Below are 12,908 nucleotides of genomic sequence, written 5' to 3'. Positions count from 1 at the left end.
AAGGCCCATGTGGCCCATAACTTTCCCCCGGGGGTTCCAGTAACCCCCCCGGTACTCCGATACGTACCCTATACATTCCGAAACACTTCCAATGTCCAAATACTATCGTCTAATATATCAATCTTTACCTCTCAACAATTTTGAGACTCCTTGTCATGTCCGTTGTCGAATTCAGGGCTCTGCAGACCCTTGAGATGTTCAAACTTTGGGATGCGTGTGAAGAACTCGTCCTCCCCAGTCTGCCTGCTCACCGATCCCATGGCGTAGCTCGATGAACCCAATGGACAAGAGACACAACAGTTTATCCTGGTTTGGGCCACCTTGCAGTGTAATACCCTACTCCAGCTTTGTGGTGGATTGCCTCGAGGGGCTGAGGATGAACTAGTACAGTGGTGGAACAGCCTCAGGAGGTGAGGTGTTCTTGTGCTCGATGAGCTGGTGGATGTGAGGTTGGTCCGAATGATCCGTCCTCTATGGTGGTGGCTAAGTCCTATTTATAGTGGCATTGGTCCTCTTCCCAAATGTAGGCGGGAAGGGATCCCACAATGGCTAAATTCAAAGGGAAACAACTAGTACAAGTTATCCTGACAAAAGTAGTCTTCGCCTGCAAAAGCATGTGGTGGCGACGCCGCGGTGGGCTCCGCGATGACCTTCGTCCTGTCATCTTGGCGGTCTTGGTCTTGTTGCACCGGAATGGAAACCTTTGCTTGATTACTCGGGACTCCGCGCCTGCACTTGCCTCCTTAGCACCAAAGAGGAAACTGGTACATTGCGCCCGCTGGCACCCGCCTGGCCTTGGTCGTCACGGCCCACGTCATATGAGCCTCGTGAGGTGCAGTTTGCATAGATATCTCCGCTCCTCGGGAGCCAGCCTGGGGAGGCCGCCCCCCAGGGATTTCTTGCTGTCGTCCGCCTCGCGAGGCTTGGCCCCTCGTGAGTGTCTTCGGTTGTTATTGTCGAAGCTGGGCCGTACCAGGCCGTTGACAGAGCCATGCCATGGGCCGCAGGCAGGCAAGTCTGGGTACCCCCGTTCCCAGGATGCCGACAGTAGCCCTCGGGCCTAAGGCGCACTAGGACTTGGCTTCGAGGCGAAGCCAAATGGAAAGTGCGGAGCGTTGCGGGCCCTAACCGCCTGTGGCCTCAGTTGACGTGTGGCGATTGATGAGACGTGGGCATCCCCGCTTTCCCAAGCTACCTCAGCAATCGTCCTTGCCTGACAAAAAGGTTGGCGCACACTGTGGAGCTTTCATTGCCTTTCCTTCGTCTTGCTCCAGATCCCCTTCTCCTTCTGCCCGGAAAACCTCCAGATCCGAAACTCATCCCAAATCAGCGATCGATGGCCGCCGATAAGACGAAATCCTCCGCCGCGGCCGGGCGTCAAGCCTCCTAGCTCGAGCCCACCTTGAGCTCGTCCACCCACGCCGAGGAGAAGCACCTCGCCACCACGCTCCAATTGAAGGCCGACAGCAGCAATGAGTGGGGAGAGATGGCGCTCCAGGATGGCTCTGCCAAGCCGGAAGCCTTGGGCGGCACCTTCTACCCCTTCTTCCAGCACAACGTCTTCGCGGGGCTGGTTCCCCTTTCTCCGGCTTCTTCTACACCGTTCTTCGCCACTACAAGCTCCACGCTCTCCATCTTCACCCCAACTCCGTCCTCCTCCTGTCAATCTTTGCTTTTTACTGCGAGGCGTTTCTGGGGTGATGCCTTCCGTGGCGCTGCTCCGCCACTTCTTCTACCTTCGGGTTAATGGCACCCAGTGCTCGGGGTGCGCCAACTTCATCACGGCCAACGGCAGCAATGCGATCTCATGGGTCGGGAAGAAGTTGGAGGACTTCAGGAACAAGTGGATCTTGATGGACGCCAAGCGCTCCCACCCTCGGCTGGAACTGCCGACCTCGTAGTCGATGCCCCTGGAAGGATGGGCTCACGAGAAGCTCACTGATCCCAGGGCGGAGCTGTTGCTGGAGAAGATGGCGGCAGACCAGAAGACGAACGACCCGAGGACGGAGAAGCTGACGGGGGCCATGATCGTCAAGGAATTCCTGACGCAGCGCCTGGCTCCGCTCCAGGTGCACTCGCGCCCTCTGTGGGAGTTCAAGGGTGCAGGAGATGACCTCCGGCTGCGCGCGGATGACTTTTCCAAGCAGGAACTGGACAAGATTGTGCGCACCCTCCTCGGGAAGGATCAGGGTTGCCCCCCAGACTCCCATCTTCCGCTGTACCGCCGCCAGGATGGGGAGAAGATCGCCGATGCCATGCCTGTCCTCGATGAGCGTGGGCTCATACCTTTGGGGCCTTCCCGGCCCCCGGGCTCCCCGGTGCCGGTGTCCTCCGGCGAGTCCGACCAGGAGGAGAGGGCAGACTCGGAGGCGACCTCGGAGGGGGCAGGGGAGACCTCTCCCCCATGCCAGACCGATCTCCTCCGCGTCCTCTCTAACGATGACGACGCCGGCGAGCACCCGGTCCGGGAGTCTCCACGCTCCGTCGGGGTCACCACGAGGTCCAAGGGCACCCCTCCGAAGAAGCTGAAGCAAGGGGTCCCGAAGAAGAGCTGATCGGCGCTGATCCCCCGAGGCGATGCCTCCGCCTCGTCACCGGCGGGCACTACTGCAGACCCGGGCGCTGCACCCTTGCCCGCCCCTGGGGCTCGCGCGCCAGCGCCCATGCCTGCGAAGCCTGCGGGCATGGTGCTTCAGAAGAGGGCGAGGGATTACTCTGTCGTGGACCAGTAAGCGCGCCGTCTTGGTCTTTGTTTCCTGCTCTTGTCGTAGTGTCTTGATGCTTCCCTCTTGTACGGCTAGGCCAACGCCGGTGGTGAAGAAAAAGAAGGAGACGACCGGGACCATCGAGGCCCAGCAGCTTGCCGCGGAAGCGCCACCTTTGGCACGGAAGGACGGGGCCGTCTTGCGCGCTCCTACGGCTGGGTCGTCCTCCTGGGGCTCTAAGGCTCGGCCTCAGGAGGAGGCGAACTCCGCGGCCAAGCCAGCTCCGGAGGCAGCCGCCCTCAGCTCGCCTGCTGAGGTCCCGAAGGCCTGGGAGCCCCCGGTCCCTTTTGTTGCTACTACTTCACCGATCCTGGCGCCAGTGCCGCTTCCTCCCTCGTCCGTCACGCCACCGGTCCGCGGCTCATCCGCCGCACCTGGTGCTCTGGAGGAGGCTCTTTTCGCGCTGAACCAGCTTCGTGACGACCTTCAAGGCGCCGACCGGCACAAGTCGTCCGGGCGCCTGGAGCTGATCTCAGGATGGCTCCGGGCCGATGCGTCTGTCAGGGCGGCCTGGCGCCAAGCCGTGGCGGCCTCGGAGGAGGGCCCGCAGGCAGCCGGCCTAGCCACGGCCGTCTGCGACGCGGCGGTGAAGGACGCCAAGGCTGCCGAGGAGCGCTGCCGAGCGGCGGAGGCCGAGCTGAAGACTCTCTGTGATAGGCAGGCCACCGTGGCCCGCCAGCATGAGGTATAGGAGGAGGAGCTGAAGGCCCAGGAATTTGCGGTTGCTGATCGCGACAACGAGCTGGAGCAAGCAGCGCAGAAGTAGGCCACACAACGCGGCCACTTGGAGAAGTTGAAGGAGGAGGTGGAGGCTGAGAAGGCCCAGCTGGAGGCCAAGGCAAAATTTCTTTCTGAGGGGCGTGCCGCCTTTGACTCCCTTGAGCAGAGGTCCTGCAAGGCACTGCAGGAGCTCTACGGAAGGGGGTTGAAGGAGTCTTTGGTGACTGTTGAGGAAGGCCCCGCCGAGCTGCTCCCCTAGCTTGCCACGGCGCTCGAGGGCGTTGTCGTTAGAGTTGGCCCCATGGTGGAAGGAGAAGCCCGTGCGCTCTCCGCCTCGGCTGTGACGTGCGTCTTCAGCCACCTCCATCTTCGCGACCCTAGCTTCGACTTCGAAGCCACGCTTGAGCATGTGGACCTGGAGCACTGCACCGCCACTGCTGAAACTGTGAAGGGCCAGGTGGAGGCCCTGCTGCGGAAGTTCCTTGCCATCGACCCCGTGACCACGGCTGATTGCGCTGCCGACCATACAGCCACGGTTGACGGCACGGGTGACGATGACATTGTCAATGATGGGGCACTCTTCGCGGGCGATTGCAGCACCCAAGGTTGAAGAAGAAGCACGATGGTGGCGCTCCCCTCCATTTCGTTTCCTGCAACATGCACTGTGCCTCGTGGAGGCGTAAAATCTTATATGCTTTGCACCTTTCAGAGACAGTATGTTTTGTAATAATTTGCTAGGGTTCTGCGATTTCCTTCCCGTTTGCTTTAATGTTCTGCATCGGAAGGGCCCGGCCCCGCGCATACCTCAGCCGCCGCTGGGTCGTCCGGATCACCAGGACGAGACCAAGGGGTGAGGGGCTACGTGACCAGTTAGGCTCCTGAGTCGCGATGCCCAGGAGTCCCCCTTGACAAACAAATAACCCTCGGGAAGGAGATGCGAGAGTAGGCCTTAGCGTTCTGCGTCGGCAAGGCCCAGCCCCGGGCATACCTCAGCCGTTGTTGTGTCGTCCAGATAGCCAGGATGAGACCAAGGGGTGAGGGGCTATGTGACCAGTTAGGCTCCTGAGTCGCGATGCTCAGGAGTCCCCCTTGATGTACGAACAAACCTCCATACCTTTCCTCGCCGAGGTCCCGCTCGGGAGGGGCGCGCGACGACCAGGTCCGTGGGACCTGGCAGGGAGGCGTGCGCTAGGCGTGACCTGAGCGTAGCCCCCGTGCCCAGCCCCCTCACGCGACTCTCCCGAAGGGAAAGTGTTGCAATGAGGCTGAACACCGAGCCTGGCGGCTCCCTGAGGTTAATGCGCCCGTGGGGCCGCCCCCAGTTGTTTATCACCAGCGCGGAGCATGGCGCTTCCGCACTTGCACGGGCATAGCCTCTCCTTGACCGTGTGGACTGCCAGCGCAGAGCATGCTGCTTCCACTGGTGCGTGGGTGGGGGCTCCCTCTGAGTGGAGCCCCCGGGGCGTGTACAGCCCCACCCTGACATGTGCCTTGCATGGCAGGGCTAGAGGAGGTGTGTCTAGGCACTCGTGAGCCAGCGCGGGATTCACGAGGCCCTACCTCAAGGCGGGTTGCGCCTGAATTTGATTCAGAACACTTGTGATGGCCCTGCGAGATGGTTAGACAACCTACATCGAATGAATCTCCTGAGGTTATCACATGAGAAGGCCATACACCAACGACCCCAGGAGGTGACGTGAATGGGGCCGGCCCGCCAGACAGAGCTCAGTCATTGGGTTTGTCGACGCTATAGGGACGGACCCGAGCACAGATGCCGTACCCAGTCTTCTCATGCGAAAATCCTGAAGAAAGACAACCGACGCGCGGCTCCTGTGGTGGTGAGGCACCGGGTCGCGCGCCCTAGCTCGTCTGCCCGCGATTAGCTCATGCGAGAACAAGGCACCAAGGGCCATGGGAGGTGACGCACACGGGAGCTGGCCCGCGAGCCAGAGCTCAGCCTCTTGGGTTTAGCGACAATGCAGGGACGGACCCGAGCACAGACGTCGTGCCAGTCCTTAATCATGAGGCGGTCATCGGTGGGTTTGCAAGGGCGTATGACTTTCATGGAAATGAAGTACCGGACAGGCAGATGATAAAGGCGACTCATGGAAGGAGGTAAAGCTAGTTCTGATAGATGCAAAACGATACATGCCGCAGGGACGGACCCATGCGGCTTGGGGATGATGCAGCCCGAGGGGCGCCCCCAACTCAATAAACAGGAAAATTTCACCTGGCACCGTTGCTGAGGAGATGTTGAAGTAGCTGAAGACACGTGCTGAAGAAGTCGCTCCTCACAAGCCATCTAGGTCCTGAACCTCGGGAGGCTCTGGGGGCCCGGGAGGCTCGCGAAGAACCGTCGCCATTTCCGCCAGGACCGCCTGGTACCTGGCCTCCTGAGCCGCCAGAACGCTCCGCAGGTGGCGCTGAGATGCACCAGCTGCGTTCGGCAAGCCAAAGGGCATGCAAACGTAGCTGTGAGGGGGGCCCTCGCACCAGCCGACACGCGACGGCCAGTAGAGCCGCTGAGAGGCGACCCTGTTGAGTCCTGGGATGTTGACTCAGACGCGCAGCTCGCTGTCCTCGCCAGGACAAGGAGCCGTGCCAGGTGGTGGGCGGCTGTCGTAGCACATGGCTCTCGCCTCTTGAAGCTCCTCGGTTGCCTTGGTGATGAACTCCTGAGCACCTGGCGTCCCACGCCTTGTGCCCTCGTGGGGGAAACGCGCGCTGAAGCATGCCTCCATGTGGTGCACGAGCCCCTCCCTCGTGACATTGGCTAAGCAGAGGCCCTCCAGAGGAGAGCCCCTGAGCCCATCCTAAGAGGGGCGCTGGGTGCGCCTTCCTATGCAAGAGAGGTAGGCGCCCAATAACTGGGTGCAGGTCCTGAGGTGGTGCCGCTGGACACACTGCTCTCCTGAGGCTCTTGGCGGAGCAGCTGCTTCTTCTTCTTGGGGACAGCCTCAGGAGGGTAGACGGTGCCTTTGTCGTCCGGGTTCTCGACCGCCGCAGCCTAGTAGGTGCGCTTGAGAGAGCACACCGCGTCCTTCTCCTCACAGGCGATCGTGATGATCGCGGTTCCCTGGCATCTTGAGGACATTGTAACCATGATAAGTCACCGCCATGAACATGGCCAGGGATGGATACCCAAGGATGGCATTGTATGGAAGGAGGATGTGGGTGACATCGAAGTCGATGAGCTCTGTGCGGTAGTTGTCGCGCTGGCCGAAGGTTGCGGGGAGGCGGATCCGCCCTATCAGGGTGGTGGAGCCGTCGGTCCCTCATGAGAAAGGCTTGGTGGGCTACAGCTGATCGTAGGGCACTTGAAGGCGGTCGAACGTCTCGATGGAAAGAAAATTGAGCCCCGCAGCGCCATCGATGAGGGTTTTGGTGACGAGGACATTGCTGATGACGGGTGAGCAGAGCATCGGGAGCGCGCCGGCAGTGGCCGCGCACTTGAGCTAGTCGGACGAGCTGAAGGTGATGATGCACTTGGACCACCTGAGCGGGCGCGTGGCCTCGAGCCTGGGGAGGGCCGCATTCACCTCGCGGGCAAACTGCTTGAATATGCGAAGAGAGGCTGGCGCCTGAGCACCACCCAGGATGCAGGCGATGGCGTAAGGCTCCTGGAAGCCCACAGCCCCCTCGTCTTGGTGGTGGTTGTTGGGGAGCGTAGTATTTCAAAAAACTTCCTACTATCATGCAAGATCTATCTAGGAGAAGCATAGCAGGGAGAGTGTGTCCACGTACCCTCATAGACCGAAAGCGGAAGCGTTTTATCTACGCGGTTGATGTAGTCATACGTCTTCACGATCCGACCGATCTTAGCACCGGACGTACGACACCTCCGTGTTCAGCACACATTCAGCTCGATGACGTCCCTTGTACTCTTGATCCAGTTGAGGCCAAGGGAGAGTTCCGTCAGCACGACAGCGTGGCGACGGTGATGATGAAGTTACCGGCGCAGGGCTTTGCCTAAGCACTACGAAGATATGACCAAGGTGTGTTTCTGTGGAGGGGGCACCGCACACGGCTAAAAGATCAACTTCTGTGTTCTAGGGTGTGCTACCTCTTGAGCATGCGTTGGTTTTCCCTTGAAGAGAAAGGGTGATGCAGCAAAGTAGCATAAGTATTTCCCTTAGTTTTTGAGAACCAAGGTATCAATCCAGTAGGAGGTTACACGCAAGTCGCCTTGTACTTGCACAAACAAATAAGAACCTTGCAACCAACGCGATAAAGGGGTTGTCAATCCCTTCACGACCACTTGGAAAAGTGAGATCTGATAGAGATAATAAAATAAATATTTTTGGTATTTTATGATATAGATTGGAAAGTAAAGATTGCAAAATAAACAGCGGCAGAAATAGCAAATTGATAGGAAAATAATATGATGGAAGATAGACCCGGGGGCCATAGGTTTCACTAGTGGCTTCTCTCAAGATAGCATAATCTACGGTGGGTGAACAAATTACTGTCAAGCAATTGATAGAAAAGCGCATAGTTATGAGAATATCTAGGCATGATCATGTATATAGGCATCATGTCCATGACAGGTAGACCAAAACGATTCTGCATCTACTACTATTACTCCACACATCGACCGCTATCCAGCATGCATCTAGAGTATTAAGTTCATAAGAACAGAGTAACGCATTAGGCAAGATGACATGATGTAGAGGGATAAACTCAAGCAATATGATATAAACCCCATCTTTTTATCCTCGATGGCAACAATACAATACGTGCCTTGCCGCCCCTGCTGTCACCGGGAAAGGACACCGCAAGATTGAACCCAAAGCTAAGCACTTCTCCCATTGCAAGAAAGATCAATCTAGTAGGCCAAACCAAACTGATAATTCGAAGAGACTTGCAAAGATGTCAAATCATACATATAAGAATTCAGAGAAGAACCAAATATTGTTCATAGATAATCTTGATCATAAACCCACAATTCATTGGATCTCGGCAAACACACCGCAAAAAGAATTACATCGAATAGATCTCCAAGAGAATCGAGGAGAACTTTGTATTGAGATCCAAAGAGAGAGAAGAAGCCATCTAGCTAATAACAATGGACCCGAAGGTCTGTGGTAAACTACTCACACATCATCGGAGAGGCTATGGTGTTGATGTAGAAGCCCTCCGTGATCGATTCCCCCTCTGGCGGAGCGCCGGAAAAGGCCCCAAGATGGGATCTCACGGGTACAGAAGGTTGCGGTGGTGGAAATAGGGTTTCGTGGTGCTCTCGAATGTTTTCAGGGTATATGAATATATATAGGCGAAGCAAGTACGTCGGTGGAGCCACGAGGGGCCCACAAGGGTGGGGGCGCGCCTACCCCCTGGGCGCGCCACCCTGCCTCGTGGCTGCCTCATTGCTTCCTTGACATCCACTCCAAGTCTCCTGGATTGCGTTTGTTCCAAAAATAACTCTCCCGAAGGTTTCATTCCGTTTGGATTCCGTTTGATATTCCTTTTCTGCGAAACAATAAAATAGGCCAAAAAACAGCAATTTGCACTGGGCCTTTGGTTAGTAGGTTAGTCCCAAAAATAATATAAAAGTGCATAATAAAGCCCATTAAACATCCAAAACAGATAATATAATAGCATGGAACAATAAAAAATTATAGATACGTTGGAGACATATCAGGGTGCCCCCTCCCGACGTATATAAAGGAGGGAGGGAGGAGGCCGGCCGGCCCTAGGGGGTGCATCCAAGGAGGGGAGTCCTACTAGGACTCCAATTCCTAGTAGGATTCCTCCAAGAGGGAGAGAGGGGGAAGGAAGGAGACTGAGAGGGAGTAGGAAAGGGGGGTGCCCCCCCTTCTCTTGTCCAATTCGGACTCCAAGGGGGGGCGCGGCCTGCCCTAGCTGCCCTCTTCTCTCTCCAATAGGGCCCATGGTGGCCCATTAGTTCTCCCGGGGGGTTCCGGTAACCCCTCCGGCACTCCGATTTTACCCGAAACTATCTGGAACACTTCCGGTGTCCGAATAACATGGTCCAATATATCAATCTTTATGTCTCGACCATTTCAAGACTCCTCGTCATGTCCGTGATCTCATCTGGGACACCGAACAATCTTCAGTACATCAAATCATATAACTCATAATACAAATCATCGTCGAACGTTAAGCGTGCGGACCCTACGAGTTCGTGAACTATGTAGACATGACCGAGACATCTCTCCGGTCAATAACCAATAGCAGAACCTGGATGCTCATATTGGCTCCTACATATTCTACGGAGATCTTCATCGGTCAAACCGCATAATAACATATGTTGTTCCCTTTGTCATCGGTATGTTACTTGCTCAAGATTCGATCGTCGGTATCCTCATACCTAGTTCAATCTCGTTACCGGCAAGTCTCTTTACTCATTCCGTAGTGCATCATCCCGCGACTAACGCATTAGTCACATTGCTTGCAAGGCTTATAGTGATGATCATTATAGAGAGGGCCCAGAGATACCTCTCCGATACACGGAGGGACAAATCCTAATTTTGATCTATGCCAACTCAACAAACACCATCGGAGACATCTGTATAATCACCCAGTTACATTGTGACATTTGATAGCACACTAAGTGTTCCTCTGGTATTCGGGATTTGCATAATCTCATAGTCATAGGAACATGTATAAGTGCTACCTCTTGAGCACTGCATTGGTTTTCCCTTGAAGAGGAAAGGGTGATGCAGCAAAGTAGCGTAAGTATTTCCCTCAGTTTTTGAGAACCAAGGTATCAATCCAGTAGGAGGCCACGCCTGAGTCCCTCGCACCTACACAAACAAATAAATCCTCACAACCAACGCAATAAAGGGGTTCTCAATCCCTTCACGGTCACTTATGAGAGTGAGATCTGATAGATATGATAAGATAATATTTTTGGTATTTTTATGATAAAGATGCAAAGTAAAGAAAGCAACATAAAAACGGCGCTAGAAATAGCTTGTTGTCAGGAAATTGATATGATGGAAAATAGACCCGGGGGGCATAGGTTTCACTAGTGGCTTCTCTCAAGAGCATAAGTATTACGGTGGTTGAACAAATTACTGTTGACCAATTGACAGAATTGAGCATAGTTATGAGAATATCTAGGTATGATCATGTATATAGGCATCACGTCCGAGACAAGTAGACCGACTCCTGCCTGCATCTACTACTATTACTCCACACATCGACCGCTATCCAGCATGCATCTAGAGTATTAAGTTCAAAAGAACAGAGTAACGCTTTAAGCAAGACGACATGATGTAGAGGGATAAACTCATGCAATATGATATAAACCCCATCTTGTTATCCTCGATGGCAACAATACAATACGTGCCTTGCTGCCCCTACTGTCACTGGGAAAGGACACTGCAAGATTGAACCCAAAGCTAAGCACTTCTCCCATTGCAAGAAAGATCAATCTAGTAGGCCAAACCAAACTGATAATTCGAAGAGACTTGCAAAGATAACCAATCATACATAAAAGAATTCAGAGAAGATTCAAATATTGTTCATAGATAAACTTGATCATAAACCCACAATTCATCGATCTCAACAAACACACCGCAAAAGAAGATTACATTGAATAGATCTCCACGAGAGAGGGGGAGAACATTGTATTGAGATCCAAAAAGAGAGAAGAGGCCATCTAGCTAATAACTATGGACCCGAAGGTCTGAGGTAAACTACTCACACATCATTGGAGAGGCTATGGTGTTGATGTAGAAGCCCTCCGTGATCGATGCCCCCTCCGGCGGAGCTCCGGAAAAGGCCCCAAGATGGGATCTCACGGGTACAGAAGGTTGCGGCGGTGGAATTAGGTTTTTGGCTCCGTATCTGGTAGTTTGGGGGTACGCAGGTATATATAGGAGGAAGAAGTACGTCGGTGGAGCAACGTGGGGCCCATGAGGGTGGAGGGCGTGCCCGGGGGGTAGGCGCGCCCCCTACCTCGTGCCCTCCTGGTTGATGTCTTGACGTAGGATCCAAGTCCTCTGGATCACGTTCGTTTCAAAAATCACGTTCCCGAAGGTTTCATTCCGTTTGGACTCCATTTGATATTCTTTTTCTGCGAAACTCTGAAATAGGCAAAAAACAGCAATTCTGGGCTGGGCCTCCGGTTAATAGGTTAGTCCCAAAAATAATATAAAAGTGAATAATAAAGCCCAATAATGTCCAAAACAGTAGATAATATAGCATGGAGCAATCAAAAATTATAGATACGTTGGAGACGTATCAAGCACCCCCAAGCTTAATTCCTGCTTGTCCTCAAGTAGGTAAATGATAAAAACAGTATTTTTGATGCGGAGTGCTACTTGGCGTAATTTCAATGTAATTCTCTTAATTGTGGTATGAATATTCAGATCCGAAAGATTCAAGACAAAAGTTTAATATTGACTTAAAAATAATAATACTTCAAGCATACTAACAAAGCAATCATGTCTTCTCAAAATAACATGGCCAAAGAAAGTTATCCCTACAAAATCATATAGTCTGGCTATGCTCTATGTTCACCACACAAAGTATTTAAATCATGCACAAACCCGATGACAAGCCAAGCAATTGTTTCATACTTTTGACATTTTCAAACTTTTTCAATCTTCACGCAATACATGAGCATGAGCCATGGACATAGCACTATATGTGGAATAGAATGGTGGTTGTGGAGAAGACAAAAAGGGAGAAGATAGTCTCACATCAACTAGGCGTATCAACGGGCTATGGAGATGCCCATCAATAGATATCAATGTGAGTGAGTAGGGATTGCCATGCAACGGATGCACTAGAGCTATAAGTATATGAAAGCTCAACAAAGGAAACTAAGTGGGTGTGCATCCAACTCGCTTGCTCACGAAGACCTAGGGCATTTTGAGGAAGCCCATCATTGGAATATACAAGCCAAGTTCTATAATGAAAAATTCCCACTAGTATATGAAAGTGACAAAATGAGAGACTCTCTATCATGAAGATCATGGTGCTACTTTGAAGCACAAGTGTGGTAAAAGGATAGTAACATTGTCCCTTCTCTCTTTTTTCTCATTTTTTTATTTGGGCCTTTTCTCTCCTTTTTTATGGCCTCTTTTTTTTCGTCCAGAGTCTCATCCCGACTTGCGGGGGAATCATAGTCTCCATCATCCTTTTCCTCACTTCGGACAATGCTCTAAAAATGATGATCATCACACTTTTATTTTCTTATAACTCAACAATTACAACTCGATACTTAGAACAAAATATGACTCTATATGAAGGCCTCCGGCGGTGTACCGGGTTATGCAATGAATCAAGAGTGACATGTATGAAAGTATTATGAACGGTGGCTTTGCCACAAATACGATGTCAACTACATGATCATGCCAAGCAATATGACAATGATGGAGCGTGTCATAATAAACGGAACGGTGGAAAGTTGCATGGAAATATATCTCGGAATGGCTATGGAAATGCCAT

The sequence above is a fragment of the Aegilops tauschii genome, chromosome 1 (assembly GCF_002575655.3).
Source record: "Aegilops tauschii subsp. strangulata cultivar AL8/78 chromosome 1, Aet v6.0, whole genome shotgun sequence".
Lineage (NCBI taxonomy): Eukaryota > Viridiplantae > Streptophyta > Magnoliopsida > Poales > Poaceae > Aegilops > Aegilops tauschii.
This window is presented reverse-complemented; position numbering follows the sequence as displayed.